Below are 14,090 nucleotides of genomic sequence, written 5' to 3'. Positions count from 1 at the left end.
CCTCTGGCTCCGTGGGCACTGCTGCTTGGCTGGTGGTCTCCGCAGCTGGAAACCAACTCCAAACGTGTTCTCCTTGGCGGAGAAGGCTGATTTGGCAGGAAGAAGCCCTGTGTGCACTGGCCCTAGCAACGCACCCATAGCCAGCTAGGGAGGGACCCACCTAGGGCCCACCTGCGAAACGGCACAAAACGCGCTCCTAGGAGCTGCACTCTGCAAAGGGAACCTGTGCTCGGGGAACAAAGCTCAGCCCCAAGGCGGCTTGGCTCAGGATCGCAGCGCTTGCCTAGTTCTCACCTAGCCCTAGGCTCCCCATAGGGCCAAGGAGGGTCTGGGCTGCCTCTGGCTCCGTGGGCACTGCTGCTTGGCTGGTGTTCTCCGCAGCTGGAAACCAACTCCAAACGTGTTCTCCTTCGCGGAGAAGGCTGATTTGGCAGGAAGACGCCCTGTGTGCACTGGCCCTAGCAACCCACCCATAGCCAGCTAGGGAGGGACCCACCTAGGGCCTAGCTGCGAAACGGCACAAAACGCGCTCCTAGGAGCTGCACTCTGCAAAGGGAAACTGTGCTCGGGGAACAAAGCTCAGCCCCAAAGCGGCTTGGCTCAGGATCGCAGCGCTTGCCTAGTTCTCACCTAGCCCTAGGCTCCCCATAGGGCCAAGGAGGGTCTGGGCTGCCTCTGGCTCCGTGGGCACTGCTGCTTGCCTGGTGGTCTCCGCAGCTGGAAACCAACTCCAAACGTGTTCTCCTTGGCGGAGAAGGCTGATTTGGCAGGAAGAAGCCCTGTGTGCACTGGCCCTAGCAACGCACCCATAGCCAGCTAGGGAGGGACCCACCTAGGGCCTAGCTGCGAAACGGCACAAAACGCGCTCCTAGGAGCTGCACTCTGCAAAGGGAAACTGTGCTCGGGGGACAAAGCTCAGCCCCAAGGCGGCTTGGCTCAGGATCGCAGCGCTTGCCTAGTTCTCACCTAGCCCTAGGCTCCCCATAGGGCCAAGGAGGGTCTGGGCTGCCTCTGGCTCCTTGGGCACTGCTGCTTGGCTGGTGGTCTCCGCAGCTGGAAACCAACTCCAAACGTGTTCTCCTTGGCGGAGAAGGCTGATTTGGCAGGAAGAAACCCTGTGTGCACTGGCCCAAGCAACGCACCCATAGCCAGCTAGGGAGGGACCCACCTAGGGCCTAGCTGCGAAACGGCACAAAACGCGCTCCTAGGAGCTGCACTCTGAAAAGGGAAACTGTGCTCGGGGAACAAAGCTCAGCCCCAAGGCGGCTTGGCTCAGGATCGCAGCTCTTGCCTAGTTCTCACCTAGCCCTAGGCTCCGCATAGGGCCAAAGAGGGTCTGGGCTGCCTCTGGCTCCTTGGGCACTGCTGCTTGGCTGGTGGTCTCCGCAGCTGGAAACCAACTCCAAACGTGTTCTCCTTGGCGGAGAAGGCTGATTTGGCAGGAAGAAGCCCTGTGTGCACTGGCCCTAGCAACGCACCCATAGCCAGCTAGGGACGGACCCACCTAGGGCCCAGCTGCGAACCGGCACAAAACGCGCTCCTAGGAGCTGCACTCTGCAAAGGGAAACTGTGCTCGGGGAACAAAGCTCAGCCCCAAGGCGGCTTGGCTCAGGATGGCAGCGCTTGCCTAGTTCTCACCTAGCCCTAGGCTCCCCATAGGGCCAAGGAGGGTCTGGGCTGCCTCTGGCTCCGTGGGCACTGCTGCTTGGCTGGTGGTCTCCGCAGCTGGAAACCAACTCCAAACGTGTTCTCCTTCGCGGAGAAGGCTGATTTGGCAGGACGAAGCCCTGTGTGCACTGGCCCTAGCAACGCACCCATAGCCAGCTAGGGAGGGACCCACCTAGGGCCTAGCTGCGAAACGGCACAAAACGCGCTCCTAGGAGCTGCACTCTGCAAAGGGAAACTGTGCTCGGGGAACAAAGCTCAGCCCCAAGGCGGCTTGGCTCAGGATCGCAGCGCTTGCCTAGTTCTCACCTAGCCCTAGGCTCCCCATAGGGCCAAGGAGGGTCTGGGCTGCCTCTGGCTCCGTGGGCACTGCTGCTTGGCTGGTGGGCTCCGCAGCTGGAAACCAACTCCAAACGTGTTCTCCTTGGCGGAGAAGGCTGATTTGGCAGGAAGAAGCCCTGTGTGCACTGGCCCTAGCAACGCACCCATAGCCAGCTAGGGAGGGACCCACCTAGGGCCCAGCTGCGAAACGGCACAAAACGCGCTCCTAGGAGCTGCACTCTGCAAAGGGAAACTGTGCTCGGGGAACAAAGCTCAGCCCCAAGGCGGCTTGGCTCAGGATCGCAGCGCTTGCCTAGTTCTCACCTAGCCCTAGGCTCCCCATAGGGCCAAGGAGGGTCTGGGCTGCCTCTGGCTCCATGGGCACTGCTGCTTGACTGGTGATCTCCGCAGCTGGAAACCAACTCCAAACGTGTTCTCCTTCGCGGAGAAGCCTGATTTGGCATGACGAAGCCCTGTGTGCACTGGCCCTAGCAACACACCCATAGCCAGCTAGGGAGTGTCCCACCTAGGGCCTATCTCCGAACAGGCACAAAACGCGCTCCCAGGAGCTGCACTCTGCAAAGGGAAACTGTGCTCGCGGAACAAACCTCAGCCCCAAGGCGGCTTGGCTCAGGATGGCAGCGCTTGCCTAGTTCTCACCTAGCCATAGGCTGCCCACAGGGCCAAGGAGGGTCTGGGCTGCCTCTTGCTCCGTGGGCATAGCTGCTTGGATGGTGGTCTCCGCAGGTGGAAACCAACTCCAATCGTGTTCTCCTTCATGGAGAAGGCTGATTTGGCATGAAGAAGCCCTGTGTGCACTGGCCGTAGCAACCCACCCATAGCCAGCTAGGGAGGGACCCACCTAGGGCCTATCTCCGAACCGGCACAAAACGCGCTCCTAGGAACTGCACTCTGCAAAGGGAAACTGTGCTCGGGGAACAAACCTCAGCCCCAAGGCGTCTTGGCTCAGGATGCCAGCGCTTGCCTAGTTCTCACCCAGCCCTAGGCTGCCCACAGGGCCAAGGAGGGTCTGGGCTGCCTCTGGCTCCGTGTGCATAGCTGCTTGAATGGTGGTCTCCGCAGCTGGACACCAACTCCAAACGTGTTCTCCTTCGCGGAGAAGGCTGATTTGGCAGGAAGAAGCCGTGTGTGCACGGGCCCTAGCAACCCACCCATAGCCAGCTAGGGAGGGACCCACCTAGGGCCTATCTCCGAAACGGCACAAAAGGCGCTCCTAGGAGCTGCACTCTGCAAAGGGAGACTGTGCTTGGGGAACAAACCTCAGCCCCAAGGCGACTTGGCTCAGGATGGCAGCGCTTGCCTAGTTCTCACCTAGCCCTAGGCTCCCCATAGGTCCAAGGAGGGTCTGGGCTGCCTCTGGCTCCGTGGGCACTGCTGCTTGGCTGGTGGTCTCCGCAGCTGGAAACCAACTCCAAACGTGTTCTCCTTGGCGGAGAAGGCTGATTTGGCATGAAGAAACCCTGTGTGCACTGGCCCATCTACCCAACCATAGCCAGCTATGGAGGGAACCACCTAGGGCCTATTTCCGATACGGCAAAAAACGCGCTCCCAGGAGCTGCGTTCTGCAAAGGGAAACTGTGCTCGGGGAGCAAACCTCGGCCCCAATTCGGTTTGGCTCAAGATCGCAGCGCATTACTATTTCTCACCTAGCCCTTGGCTCCCCATAGGGCCAAGGAGGGTCTGGGCTGCCTCTGGCTCCGTGGGCACTGCTGCTTGGCTGGTGGTCTCCGCAGCTTGAAACCAACTCCAAACGTGTTCTCCTTCGCGGAGAAGGCTGATTTGGCATGACGAAGCCCTGTGTGCACTGGCCCTAGCAACCCACCCATAGGCAGCTAGGGAGGGACCCACCTAGGGCATATCTATTAACAGGCACAAAATGCGCTCCTAGGAGCTGCACTCTGCAAAGGGAAACTGTGCTTGGGGAACAAACCTCAGCCCCAAGGCGGCTTGGCTCAGGATCGCAGCGCTTGCCAAGTTCTCACCTAGCCCTTGGCTCCCCATAGGGCCAAGGATGGTCTGGGCTGCCTTTGGCTCTGTGGGCACTGATACTTGGCTGGTGGTCTCCGCAGCTTGAATCCAACTCCAAAAGTGTTCTCCTTTGTGGAGAAGGCTGATTTGGCAGGAAGAAGCCCTGTGTGCACTGGCCCAACAACCCACCCATAGCCAGCTAGGGAGGGACCCACCTAGGGCCTAGCTGCGAAACGGCACAAAACGCGCTCCTAGGAGCTGCACTCTGCAAACGAAACTGTGCTCGGGGAACAAACCTCAGCCGCAAATCTCCATGGATCAGGATCGCAGCGCTTGCCTAGTTCTCACCTAGCCCTAGGCTCCCCATAGGGCCAAGGAGGGTCTGGCCTGCCTCTGGCTCCCTGGGCACTGCTGCTTGACTGGTGGTCTCCGCAGCTTGAAACCAACTCCTAACGTGTTCTCCTTCGCGGAGAAGCCTGATTTGGTATGACGAAGCCCTGTGTGCAGTGGCCCTAGCAACCCACTCATAGCCAGCTAGGGAGGGACCCACCTAGGGCCTATGTCCGAAAAGGCACAAAACGCGCTCCCAGGAGCTGCACTCTGCAAAGGGAAACTGTGCTCGGCGAACAAAGCTCAGCCCCAAGTCTCCTTGGATCAGGATCGCAGCGCTTGCCTAGTTCTCACCTAGGACTATTTCCCCAGAGGGCCAAGGAGGGTCTGGGCTGCCTCTGGCTCCGTGGGCACTGCTGCTTGACTGGTGGTCTCCGCAGCTTGAAACCAATTCATAACGTGTTCTCCTTCGCGGAGAAGCCTGATTTGGCATGACGAAGCCCTGTGTGCACTGGCCCTAGCAACACACCCATATCCAGCTAGGGAGTGTCCCACCTAGGGCCTATCTCCGAACAGGCACAAAACGCGCTCCCAGGAGCTGCACTCTGCAAAGGGAAACTGTGCTCGTGGAACAAACCTCAGCCCCAAGGCGGCTTGGCTCAGGATCGCAGCGCTTGCCTAGTTCTCACCTAGCTGTAGGCTGCCCACAGGGCCAAGGAGGGTCTGGGCTGCTTCTTGCTCCGTGGGCATAGCTGCTTGGATGGTGGTCTCCGCAGGTGGAAACCAACTCCAATCGTGTTCTCCTTCATGGAGAAGGCTGATTTGGCATGATGAAGCCCTGTGTGCACTGGCCGTAGCAACCCACCAATAGCCACCTAGGGAGGGACCCACCTAGGGCCTATCTCCGAACCGGCACAAAACGCGCTCCTAGGAACTGCACTCTGCAAAGGGAAACTGTGCTCGGGGAACAAACCTCAGCCCCAAGGCGTCTTGGCTCAAGATCGCAGCGCTTGCCTAGTTCTCACCTAGCCATAGGCTCCCAATAGGGCCAAGGAGGGTCTGGGCTGCCTCTGGCTCCGTGGGCACTGCTGCTTGGCTGGTGGTCTCCGCAGCTGGAAACCAACTCCAAACGTGTTCTCCTTGGCGGAGAAGGCTGATTTGGCATGAAGAAACCCTGTGTGCACTGGCCCATCTACCCACCCATAGCCAGCTATGGAGGGAACCACCTAGGGCCTATCTCCGATACGGCAAAAAACGCGCTCCCTGGAGCTCCGTTCTGCAAAGGGAAACTGTGCTCGGGGAGCAAACCTCGGCCCCAATTCGGTTTGGCTCAAGATCGCAGTGCATGACTATTTCTCACCTAGCCCTTGGCTCCCCATAGGGCCAAGGAGGTTCTGGGCTGCCTCTGGCTCCGTGGGCACTGCTGCTTGGCTGGTGGTCTCCGCAGCTGGAAACCAACTCCAAACGTGTTCTCCTTCGCGGAGAAGGCTGATTTGGCATGACGAAGCCCTGGGTGCACAAGCCCTAGCAACCCACCCATAGCCAGCTAGGGAGGGACCCACCTAGGGCATATCTCTTAACAGGCACAAAAGGCGCTCCTAGGAGCTGCACTCTGCAAAGGGAAACTGTGCTCGGGGAACAAAGCTCAGCCCCAAGGCGGCTTGGCTCAGGATCGCAGCGCTTGCCTAGTTCTCACCTAGCCCTAGGCTCCCCATAGGGCCAAGGAGGGTCTGGGCTGCCTCTGGCTCCGTGGGCACAGCTGCTTCGATGGTGGTCTCCGCAGCTGGAAACCAACTCCAAACGTGTTCTCCTTCATGGAGAAGGCTGATTTGGCAGGAAGAAGCCCTGTGTGCACTGGCCCAACAACCCACCCATAGCCAGCTAGGGAGGGACCCACCTAGGGCCTATCTCCGACACGGCACAAAACGCGCTCCTAGGAGCTGCACTCTGCAAAGGGAAACTGTGCTCGGGGAACAAACCTCAGCCCCAAGTCTCCGTGGATCAGGATCGCAGCGCTTGCCTAGTTCTCACCTAGCCCTAGGCTCCCCATAGGGCCAAGGAGGGTCTGGGCTGCCTCTGGCTCCGTGGGCAATGCTGCTTGGCTGGTGGTCTCCGCAGCTGGAAACCATCTCCAAACGTGTTCTCCTAGGCGGAGAAGGCTGATTTGGCATGACGAAGCCCTGTGTGCACTGGCCCTAGCAACCCACCCACAGCCAGCTAGGGAGGGACCCACCTAGGGCCAATCTCCGACACGGCAGAAAATGCGCTCCTAGGAGCTGCACTCTGCAAAGGGAAACTGTGCTCGGGGAACAAACCTCAGCCCCAAGGCGGCTTGGCTCAGGATCGCAGCGCTTGCCAAGTTCTCACCTAGCCCTTGGCTGCCCATAGGGCCAAGGATGGTCTGGGCTGCCTTTGGCTCTGTGGGCACTGATACTTGGCTGGTGGTCTCCGCAGCTTGAATCCAACTCCAAAAGTGTTCTCCTTTGTGGAGAAGGCTGATTTGGCAGGAAGAAGCCCTGTGTGCACTGGCCCAACAACCCACCCATAGCCAGCTAGGGAGGGACCCACCTAGGGCCTAGCTGCGAAACGGCACAAAACGCGCTCCTAGGAGCTGCACTCTGCAAACAAAACTGTGCTCGGGGAACAAACCTCAGCCGCAAATCTCCATGGATCAGGATCGCAGCACTTGCCTAGTTCTCACCTAGCCCTAGGCTCCCCATAGGGCCAAGGAGGGTCTGGCCTGCCTCTGGCTCCCTGGGCACTGCTGCTTGACTGGTGGTCTCCGCAGCTTGAAACCAACTCCTAACGTGTTCTCCTTCGCGGAGAAGCCTGATTTGGCATGACGAAGCCCTGTGTGCAGTGGCCCTAGCAACCCACTCATAGCCAGCTAGGGAGGGACCCACCTAGGGCCTATCTCTGAACAGGCACAAAACGCGCTCCCAGGAGCTGCACTCTGCAAAGGGAAACTGTGCTCGGGGAACAAAGCTCAGCCCCAAGTCTCCTTGGATCAGGATCGCAGCGCTTACCTAGTTCTCACCTAGGACTATCTCCCCAGAGGGCCAAGGAGGGTCTGGGCTGCCTCTGGCTCCGTGGGCACTGCTGCTTGACTGGTGGTCTCCGCAGCTTGAAACCAATTCATAACGTGTTCTCCTTCGCGGAGAAGCCTGATTTGGCAGGACGAAGCCCTGTGTGCACTGGCCCTAGCAACACACCCATAGCCAGCTAGGGAGGGACCCACCTAGGGCCTATCTCCGAACAGGCACAAAACGCGCTCCCAGGAGCTGCACTCTGCAAAGGGAAACTGTGCTCGCTGAACAAACCTCAGCCCCAAGGCGGCTTGGCTCAGGATGGCAGCGCTTGCCTAGTTCTCACCTAGCCGTAGGCTGCCCACAGGGCCAAGGAGGGTCTGGGCTGCCTCTTGCTCCGTGGGCATAGCTGCTTGGATGGTGGTCTCCGCAGCTGGAAACCAACTCCAATCGTGTTCTCCTTCATGGAGAAGGCTGATTTGGCATGAAGAAGCCCTGTGTGCACTGGCCCTAGCAAACCACACATAGTCAGCTAGGGAGGGACCCACCTAGGGCCGATCTCCGAACCGGCACAAAACGCGCTCCTAGGAACTGCACTCTGCAAAGGGAAACTGTGCTCGGGGAACAAACCTCAGCCCCAAGGCGTCTTGGCTCAAGATTGCAGCGCTTGCCTAGTTCTCACCCAGCCCTAGGCTGCCCACAGGGCCAAGGAGGGTCTGGGCTGCCTCTGGCTCCGTGTGCATAGCTGCTTGAATGGTGGTCTCCGCAGCTGGACACCAACTCCAAACGTGTTCTCCTTCGCGGAGAAGGCTGATTTGGCAGGAAGAAGCCCTGTGTGCACTGGCCCTAGCAACCCACCCATAGCCAGCTAGGGAGGAACCCACCTAGGGCCTTTCTCCGAAACGGCACAAAAGGCGCTCCTAGGAGCTGCACTCTGCAAAGGGAGACTGTGCTTGGGGAACAAACCTCAGCCCCAAGGCGACTTGGCTCAGGATGGCAGCGCTTGCCTAGTTCTCACCTAGCCCTAGGCCCCCCATAGGGCCAAGGAGGGTCTGGGCTGCCTCTGGCTCCGTGGGCACTGCTGCTTGGCTGGTGGTCTCCGCAGCTGGAAACCAACTCCAAACGTGTTCTCCTTGGCGGAGAAGGCTGATTTGGCAGGAAGAAGCCCTGTGTGCACTGGCCCTAGCAACGCACCCATAGCCAGCTAGGGAGGGACCCACCTAGGGCCCACCTGCGAAACGGCACAAAACGCGCTCCTAGGAGCTGCACTCTGCAAAGGGAAACTGTGCTCGGGGAACAAAGCTCAGCCCCAAGGCGCCTTGGCTCAGGATCGCAGCGCTTGCCTAGTTCTCACCTAGCCCTAGGCTCCCCATAGGGCCAAGGAGGGTCTGGGCTGCCTCTGGCTCCGTGGGCACTGCTGCTTGGCTGGTGGTCTCCGCAGCTGGAAACCAACTCCAAACGTGTTCTCCTTGGCGGAGAAGGCTGATTTGGCATGAAGAAACCCTGTGTGCACTGGCCCAACTACCCACCCATAGCCAGCTATGGAGGGAACCACCTAGGGCCTATCTCCGATACGGCAAAAAACGCGCTCCCAGGAGCTGCGTTCTGCAAAGGGAAACTGTGCTCGGGGAGCAAACCTTGGCCCCAATTCAGTTTGGCTCAAGATCGCAGCGCTTGCCTAGTTCTCACCTAGCCGTAGGCTGCCCACAGGGCCAAGGAGGGTCTGGGCTGCCTCTGGCTCCGTGGGCATAGCTGCTTGGATGGTGGTCTCCGCAGCTGGAAACGAACTCCAATCGTGTTCTCCTTCATGGAGAAGGCTGATTTGGCATGAAGAAGCCCTGTGTGCACTGGTCGCAGCAACCCACCCTTATCCCGCTAGGGAGGGACCCACCTAGGGCCTGTCTCCGAACAGGCAAGAAATGCGCTCCTAGGAGCTGCACTCTGCAAAGGGAAACTGTGCTCGGGGAACAAACCTCAGCCCCAAGGCGGCTTGGCTCAGGATCGCAGAGCTTGCCTAGTTCTCACCTAGGACTATCTCCCCATAGGGCCAAGGAGTGTTTGGGCTGCCTCTGGCTCCGTGGGCACTGCTGCTTGCCTGGTGGTCTCCGCAGCTGGAAACCAACTCCAAACGTGTTCTCCTTCGCGCAGAAGGCTGACTTGGCATGAAGAAGCCCTGTGTGCACTGGCCCTAGCAACCCACCCATAGCCAGCTAGGGAGGGACCCACCTAGGGTCTATCTCCGAACAGGCACAAAACGCGCTCCTAGGAGCTGCACTCTGCAAAGGGAAACTGTGCTCGGGGAACAAAGCTCAGCCCCAAGTCTCCTTGGATCAGGATCGCTGCGCTTGCCTAGTTCTCACCTAGCCCTAGGCTCCCCATAGGGCCAAGGAGGGTCTGGGCTGCCTCTGGCTCCGTGGGCACTGCTGCTTGGCTGGTGGTCTCCGCAGCTTGAAACCACCGCCAAACGTGTTCTCCTTCACGGAGAAGGCTGATTTGGCAGGAAGAAGCCCTGTGTGCACTGGCCCTAACAAACCACCCATAGCCAGCTAGGCAGGGACCCACCTAGGGCCTAGCTGCGAAAGGGCACAAAACGCGCTCCTAGGAGCTGCAGTCTCCAAAGGGAAACTGTGCTCGGGGAACAAACCTCAGCCCCAATGCGTCTTGGCTCTGGATCGAAGTGCTTGCCTAGTTCTCACCTAGGACTATCTCCCCATAGGTCCAAGGAGGGTTTGGGCTGCCTCTGGCTCCGTGGGCACTGCTGCTTGCCTGGTGGTCTCCGCAGCTGGAAACCAACTCCAAACGTGTTCTCCTTCGCGGAGAAGGCTGACTTGGCATGAAGAAGCCCTGTGTGCACTGGCCCTAGCAACCCACCCATAGCCAGCTAGGGAGGGACCTACCTAGGGTATATCTCCGAACAGGCACAAAACGCGCTCCTAGGAGCTGCACTCTGCAAAGGGAAACTGTGCTCGGGGAACAAACCTCAGCCACAACGCGGATTGGCTCAGGATCGCAGCGCTTGCCTAGTTCTCACCTAGCCCTTGGCTCCCCATTGGGCCAAGGAGGGTCTGGGCTGCCTCTGGCTCCGTGGGCACTGCTTCTTGGCTGGTGGTCACCGCAGCTTGAATCCAACTCCAAATGTGTTCTCCTTAGTGGAGTAGGCTGATTTGGCATGACGAAGCCCTGTGTGCACTGGCCCTAGCAACCCACCCATAGCCAGCTAGGGAGGGACCCACCTAGGGCCTATCTCCGACAGGGCACAAAACGTGCACCTAGGAGCTGCACTCTGCAAAGGGAAACTGTGCTCGGGGAGCAAACCTTGGCCCCAATTCAGTTTGGCTCAAGATCGCAGCGCTTGCCTAGTTCTCACCTAGCCGTAGGCTGCCCACAGGGCCAAGGAGGGTCTGGGCTGCCTCTGGCTCCGTGGGCATAGCTGCTTGGATGGTGGTCTCCGCAGCTGGAAACGAACTCCAATCGTGTTCTCCTTCATGGAGAAGGCTGATTTGGCATGAAGAAGCCCTGTGTGCACTGGTCGCAGCAACCCACCCTTATCCCGCTAGGGAGGGACCCACCTAGGGCCTGTCTCCGAACAGGCAAGAAATGCGCTCCTAGGAGCTGCACTCTGCAAAGGGAAACTGTGCTCGGGGAACAAACCTCAGCCCCAAGGCGGCTTGGCTCAGGATCGCAGAGCTTGCTTAGTTCTCACCTAGCCCTAGGCTCCCCATAGGGCCAAGGAGGGTCTGGGCTGCCTCTGGCTCCGTGGGCACTGCTGCTTGGCTGGTGGTCTCCGCAGCTGGAAACCAACTCCAAACGTGCTCTCCTTCGAGGAGAAGGCTGATTTGGCATGAAGAAGCCCTGTGTGCCCTGGCCATAGCAACCGACCCATAGCCAGCTAGGTGTGACCCACCTAGGGCCTCTCTCCAAAACGGCACAAAACGCGCTCCTAGGAGCTGCATCTGCAAAGGGAAACTGTGCTTGGGGAAGAAACCTCAGCCCCAATGCGTCTTGGCTCAGGATCGCAGCGCTTGCCTAGTTCTCACCTAGCCCTAGGCTCCCCATAGGGCCAAGGAGGGTCTGGGCTGCCTCTGGCTCCGTGGCCTCTGCTGCTTGGCTGGTGGTCTTCGCACCGTGAAACCAACTCCAAACGTGTTCTCCTTGGCGGAGAAGGCTTATTTGGCAGGAAGAAGCCCTGTGTGCACTGGCCCAACAACCCACCCATAGCCAGCTAGGGAGGGACACACCTAGGACCTGTCTCCGAACAGGCAAGAAATGCGCTCCTAGGAGCTGCACTCTGCAAAGGGAAACTGTGCTCGGGGAACAAACCTCAGCCCCAAGGCGGCTTGGCTCAGGATCGCAGAGCTTGCCTAGTTCTCACCTAGCCCTAGGCTCCCCATAGGGCCAAGGAGGGTCTGGGCTGCCTCTGGCTCCGTGGGCACTGCTGCTTGGCTGGTGTTCTCCGCAGCTGGAAACCAACTCCAAACGTGCTCTCCTTCGAGGAGAAGGCTGATTTGGCATGAAGAAGCCCTGTGTGCCCTGGCCATAGCAACCGACCCATAGCCAGCTAGGTGTGACCCACCTAGGGCCTCTCTCCAAAACGGCACAAAACGCGCTCCTAGGAGCTGCACTCTGCAAAGGGAAACTGTGCTCGGGGAGCAAAGCTCAGCCCCAAGGCGGCTTGGCTCAGAATGGCAGCGCTTGCCTAGTTCTCACCTAGCCCTAGGCTCCCCATAGGGCCAAGGAGGTTCTGGGCTGCCTCTGGCTCCGTGGGCACTGCTGCTTGGCTGGTGGTCTCCGCAGCTTGAAACCACCGCCAATCGTGTTCTCCTTGGCAGAGAAGGCTGATTTGGCAGGAAGAAGCCCTGTGTGCACTGGCCCTAACAACCCACCCATAGCCAGCTAGGGAGGGACCCACCTAGGGCCTAGCTGCGAAACGGCACAAAACGCGGTCCTAGGAGCTGCAGTCTCCAAAGGGAAACTGTGCTCGGGGAACAAACCTCAGCCCCAATGCGTCTTGGCTCAGGATCGAAGTGCTTGCCTAGTTCTCACCTAGGACTATCTCCCCATAGGGCCAAGGAGTGTTTGGGCTGCCTCTGGCTCCGTGGGCACTGCTGCTTGCCTGGTGGTCTCCGCAGCTTGAAACCAACTCCAAACGTGTTCTCCTTCGCGGAGAAGGCTGATTTGGCATGAAGAGGCCCTGTGTGCACTGGCCCAAGCAACCACCCATAGCCAGCTAGGGAGGGACACACCTAGGGCCTATCTCCGACAGGGCACAAAACGCGCTCCTAGGAGCTGCACTCTGCAAAGGGAAACTGTGCTCGGGGAACAAAGCTCAGCCCCAAGGCGGCTTGGCTCAGGATGACAGCGCTTGCCTAGTTCTCACCTAGCCCTAGGCTCCCCATAGGGCCAAGGTGGGTCTGGGCTGCTTCTGGCTCCGTGGGCACTGCTGCTTGGCTGGTGGTCTCCGCAGCTTGAAACCAACTGCTAACGTGTTCTCCTTCGCGCAGAAGGCTGACTTGGCATGAAGAAGCCCTGTGTGCACTGGCCCTAGCAACCCACCCATAGCCAGCTAGGGAGGGACCCACCTAGGGTCTATCGCCGAACAGGCACAAAACGCGCTCCTAGGAGCTGCACTCTGCAAAGGGAAACTGTGCTCGGGGAACAAAGCTCAGCCCCAAGTCTCCTTGGATCAGGATCGCTGCGCTTGCCTAGTTCTCACCTAGCCCTAGGCTCCCCATAGGGCCAAGGAGGGTCTGGGCTGCCTCTGGCTCCGTGGGCACTGCTGCTTGGCTGGTGGTCTCCGCAGCTTGAAACCACCGCCAAACGTGTTCTCCTTCACGGAGAAGGCTGATTTGGCAGGAAGAAGCCCTGTGTGCACTGGCCCTAACAACCCACCCATAGCCAGCTAGGCAGGGACCCACCTAGGGCCTAGCTGCGAAACGGCACAAAACGCGCTCCTAGGAGCTGCAGCTCTCCAAAGGGAAACTGTGCTCGGGGAACAAAGCTCAGCCCCAATGCGTCTTGGCTCTGGATCGAAGTGCTTGCCTAGTTCTCACCTAGGACTATCTCCCCATAGGTCCAAGGAGGGTTTGGGCTGCCTCTGGCTCCGTGGGCACTGCTGCTTGGCTGGTGGTCTCCGCAGCTTGAAACCACCGCCAAACGTGTTCTCCTTCACGGAGAAGGCTGATTTGGCAGGAAGAAGCCCTGTGTGCACTGGCCCTAACAACCCACCCATAGCCAGCTAGGCAGGGAACCACCTAGGGCCTATCTCCGATACGGCAAAAAACGCGCTCCCAGGAGCTGCACTCTGCAAAGGGAAACTGTGCTCGGGGAGCAAACCTTGGCCCCAATTCAGTTTGGCTCAAGATCGCAGCGCTTGCCTAGTTCTCACCTAGCCGTAGGCTGCCCACAGGGCCAAGGAGGGTCTGGGCTGCCTCTGGCTCCGTGGGCATAGCTGCTTGGATGGTGGTCTCCGCAGCTGGAAACGAACTCCAATCGTGTTCTCCTTCATGGAGAAGGCTGATTTGGCATGAAGAAGCCCTGTGTGCACTGGTCGCAGCAACCCACCCTTATCCCGCTAGGGAGGGACCCACCTAGGGCCTGTCTCCGAACAGGCAAGAAATGCGCTCCTAGGAGCTGCACTCTGCAAAGGGAAACTGTGCTCGGGGAACAAACCTCAGCCCCAAGGCGGCTTGGCTCAGGATCGCAGAGCTTGCTTAGTTCTCACCTAGCCCTAGGCTCCCCATAGGGCCAAGGAGGGTCTGG

The sequence above is a fragment of the Sus scrofa genome, chromosome 6 (assembly GCF_054392235.1).
Source record: "Sus scrofa isolate SSC_HxYL_T2T_F1_AM1 chromosome 6, Sscrofa_HxYL_maternal_Yorkshire_Landrace_v2.0, whole genome shotgun sequence".
Classification (NCBI taxonomy): Eukaryota; Metazoa; Chordata; class Mammalia; order Artiodactyla; family Suidae; genus Sus; species Sus scrofa.
The sequence above is the reverse complement of the archived record's forward strand: the minus strand, read 5'-3'. Positions refer to the sequence as shown.